The following is a 4,802-nucleotide window of genomic DNA, read 5'->3' as shown; positions in this document are numbered from 1 at the left end:
GAGACGTTTTGGAATGATCATTGGTGATTTCATAAAGGGCAGATACCTGTGATCACTAATATACTATTTTTGAAATTCACTTCTCGGAGTAAATATCCGAAATTTAGATTTCAAAACATGCTTTAAATAATGCGTTGAGTCGTGATTTAATAATGTGTAAAAAATGGCGACATTTACAAAGTACCAAATTTTCAGAGGTCATTTATAGTACTTTTGCTTGGCCTAAAATGCCAGTGGATGATGAGTTCAATTTTCGACTCAAACTGAGTTCGAAACCTCGTAAAACTTAAGTAAGCCTACATGTTAACATGGACGATGATTTGTTCCTTAGATTTAGTTTATGCCCTCATTTCTGACTCCTTCTCGGCAATATCTGCACCATCGGTCTTCCGGCCCCGATTTCTCGAAACAAACGTAAGTTAAAAAACTGACTTAAGTCTGAGTTTTTACTCAAATTTGAGAAAACTCAGCAAAATGCATTTCTCAAACCAAACTGCTTTCGATTTTGAGCTCAAACTGAGTTTACAACTTGAGTTAAGTAGGAAGGTAACTTAAGTTTTTTTGTTGGTCATAAAATGGCGGTGTTGAATAGGCGTAGATGTCGTAGGCAGAAACAAAAATCAACATTGTCAAGGAGATTAGTCGATAGACAAAATCCTCTCGAGTTCATGGAACCCGAGGAGTTATTTATGAGGTTCTGTTTCCGTGTGGAGAGCATTTTATTTATTGTTTCCCTTGTTTGTGAGAAACTTGAACGGTGCTCCAACCGAAGCAGCCCATTACCTGTTTTAACGCAGGTACTTGTCGCCCTGCGTTTCCTGGCCACTGGATCTTTTTATTCTTTGATCGCCGATTCATATTCGATTATTTCAACTTCTTCGGTATTTCGGTCAGGCAGAGATGTATGCACTTGTCTGATCGAACATCTCCGGCATTTTGTATGTATGCCAACTGGACAAGATGCAGACAAGATCAACAAAATGTTCATCCAAATTGCATGTGAGCATGTTTGAAAGCGATTCCTCTTCAACTCGCCACAATATCAGTTAGTCCTTGGTCCCAGAAAGCAAAGAAGCAAAGGGACATATGCATTTTGGTACAGCCTAGAAAACATTAGTCATATTATGATATGATAGCAAGGTTTATTCGGCAGCTTATTTATAGAAATGACCTTTGAGATTTCAGGGTGTCTAAAAAATAGTAACAAATATTAAACATTGGAAATTAAAGATTTTCTGTCCCTTTTACCCATTTAAAACATACATAAGTACGTCTTATTGATACTTTAATATCATATAGCCATATGTATGCTAATCTGGGTTGTGAAATGATAACATGTAATTATTTAAGACCTTTTTCGTAAGTTGGACATTATTTTGTCCACCACAAGGTATCAAAATCCCAATAATAGAAAATAGAATCTGTTAGCAATTTTGATTGTCATTAAGGTTTTGTCTACTGATTCTCCATCCACAATTTCATTGAAACACAACCAAGTCAAACTTGAATTCATGGTACCTACATGCACTAGTGTGTCCAAGGTCAAGGTCAACATGAGAGTACATGTCTAAATAGGAACCATACTAACAGCAATTAAACTCCTCAAGTATGGAAAACACTTCTTCTGGCAACTTATGACGGAGTCCCAGTTCTTTGAAGCAGGCTTGGTACTTCTTGTTACCTTTAAGTAATCTCAAGGCAGACAGTTTACCTTTCCCAGCAAAGGAGCTGATGGTGTCGCATCCTGTGATGGCATGGCATCCATAAATGGCTTCAGATACGTTTTGTCCCAGTGCCTTCCTAATATTGGATATACTGATGAATCTTGTTCTGTTTCTTGTTCCAAGCTTTATGTAGACATCTGACTGCAGATGGGAAAGCAAGGACAGGCATAGGAGAAATACATCGGTATCCTCAGAACATACAATAATGGTTCTCTAACCTTGAGTTGATGCATGGCTGGCATGAAGAAGTCGAGTATCTGCTTCTTCTTGTGTTGAGTTTAATTTCTCTGTAGGGTCACAGCTTTCTGGACTAAGCTGAATGCAATCCTCTCCACATGTGATGAACAAGTTCTTGTTGCTAATCTTAGAAGTATATTTCTCCTTCTTCCACTCCATGACGAGAAACTGGATGAGATTCTCCTTGTTGCTTGAACTAGACAGAAACTGTTGCCATTGTCCGATGTGACCAGGTGCGATGTTCTTAAACTTTTCTGTACCAGCTCCACGGTAACTTCTTTCTGCATTCTTGATGGACACATTTTTGTACACATCGAACACTACGTCAATTCATTGACTTTTGTCTCCATGGTGGTGTTATTAATTACTAGGTCAAATAAGGGGGAGCTACTCTAATTCTTGTCATTTCTATATAAAAAACCTTTCCCTTTCTAAAACGAACAGTTATCATCATGACATAATTTCTGATATTCTGACGAAAACTTCCAATAATAATTACGTTAAACATATTTTAAGATATACACTTTAAATTCCCAATACCTTTTGTAAAATGCATAAAAATAAACGCCTTCAATCGTTTAAAAAATGAAATTGTAATGAAATATTTTATAAAACATAATCAAAGATAATTACCCATAACAGCCAACTCAAAATTCTTCACATAATGTTATTTAAAATTGGCAATATATTCCTGATAATAACAATAATTTATCGTTAATGAATCTTAAAAATGATACAAATAATTTAATTTTTCAGGTTTCCCCAATGTTCTTGGCTGCTTAGATGGAACCTTCATTCGCATTCTAGCACCCTCAAGGAATGAAGTCAATTATTTGAATCGAAAAGGATTTCACTCAATCAATGTTCTGGTAATAATATTTTGTTTATGAGACTAATAATTGTTATTGTCCGAAGCTAAAATCACTTATTTTAAAAATCTATATTTTAAAATTCACTAATCACTGCCTACACAGTGGCAGCCAAAATATGATTCATACCATTTCAATTATTCTTTTGTTATAATTTAAATCAATCTGTTTACTGACCAGAGGATCTGTTGTGTTTTGTGCTTATAAATGTATTGAACTGACCTACGGTATTAATTCTATCACTTATCAGATGATATGCGATGCCAACTACAAGTTCAGCAGTTGTGTTGTGAAGTGGCCAGGGAGTGTCCATGACAGCCGCATCTTCCGGGATAGTAAAATCAGCGTTGCTTTTGAAAATGGTATGAGTTCATAATTCATCTTTAATCTAACATGATTTGAACTGTAAATTATACCAAATGACAAAACTTTTAAGGACACAGTTCATTTACAGAACCAATAATATTTATTGCTGAGAGAAAGAGGTAAACAGTCTTTTGAAATGATTATTTAAAAAAAATGTATTATGATGGTTCCAAGACAATTAGTTATTGCATCACTGTTAAATCTTTAATAAATTCATTTTCTGCATGTCATGATCAAATGTCACCAGAAAGAATCACGCAAATTCTGATCTGCTTCATTTCATAGGAACATACAAGGGCTTTCTCCTTGGAGAGTCGGGATATCCATGCAAGTCTTACTTAATGACACCTTTCCTCACAACGGGCTTGAAGAAAGATATAACAGAGGTCACTGTAGAACTAGAGTTTTAGTAGAACAGAGTTTTGGAATTTTAAAACGAAGATTTTCTTGCTTACACAGTGGATTAAGAAGAACACCTCAAAATGCTTGTAAAATTATAACTGCCTGCGTGATTCTACATAATATTGGTATTGATAGAAAAGATATAATAAATGTTGATCATGATGATATTGAGAAGAATGATAATGTCAGTGTCCATGTTGCTGATTAATGGACTGGTAACAATGTTCATAAACACTTGTGCCAGCAGTTTTTCAGCTAAATGCTTGTAAGTATTTTGAACAAGACTGTTTCCCAAGAAAAAAAATAATTTCGACCTAGTGCCAGACCCAGGCCATTTATCATACACATGTAATATGAAATACTTTAAGTGGGAAGGTGGCAAGGGATTGGCTTGTTCAATTTTTTTCAGATTATCAATGTAAATTGCAACTGACATTTACTGACCTATGCATAAATGCATTGATACTATCTGTATTTGATGTAACTCCCAACTGTTTTGATACATAGATGCTTGTAATATGTGGTCAAAAGAATTTTGCTATTAACAATTCTTTTTGATAATGCTGGTTAATATTTGGTATCTTCCTGTTTCTTCTAATTCTTTTGTACAGGTGAACAGTAGCTATTAGACAGCCCAGGTATAGTCAGGGATGAGTGACTTTGCTAGTTAGACAAAGTAGGCATGTGGATCCATCCATGTTACTGTCAATAGGAATGCATGAAATTAATAATAATAATAATAATAATATAGCTTATTAATGTGTCATGTGTACATAATACACCTGGCCATTACTGGCCTAAAAGACATCTAAAATTATACAATCAATAGAATACATAAATAAAACATTATAACTAATAATATCTTTATATGTATACAGCAACAATGTTTAGACCAGTCAGCGAGACCATTAAGAAGCTTCTGCATGGTCACTGATTTTATCTGCCAAGTTATTTATGAACATTGAAAATAAAGTTGGCGACAAACACCAGCCTTGTTTCACACCCATGGAGACTTCAAACCAATCAGTTCTTTCTGTAATTACCTTTACACAACATTTCACTTCTTGGTACAGAGACTCTATGGCATTCAGTATAATTCCTTGAATTCCTAATTGTTTTTTCCAAAAGGCAAATTTTCTTGTATTATTTATTTAGATATCTTAACAATTAACATGGCTATTGACATAATCTACCACCATAGGTG

General features: G+C 34.7%; 1 pseudogene; it reads left to right on the top strand.

Moving 5' to 3' along the window:
* The first annotated feature begins 575 nt into the window (after positions 1-575).
* Positions 576-3,904, top strand: LOC139455675 (putative nuclease HARBI1; annotated as a pseudogene).
* The last annotated feature ends 898 nt before the right edge of the window (positions 3,905-4,802 follow it).

The sequence above is a fragment of the Haliotis cracherodii genome, unplaced genomic scaffold (genome assembly GCF_022045235.1).
Source record: "Haliotis cracherodii isolate W230 unplaced genomic scaffold, xgHalCrac1.p SCAF_11, whole genome shotgun sequence".
In the NCBI taxonomy this organism is placed as follows: domain Eukaryota; kingdom Metazoa; phylum Mollusca; class Gastropoda; order Lepetellida; family Haliotidae; genus Haliotis; species Haliotis cracherodii.
Note: the sequence above shows the minus strand (reverse complement) of the source record. Positions and strands in the feature narration are given on the sequence as shown.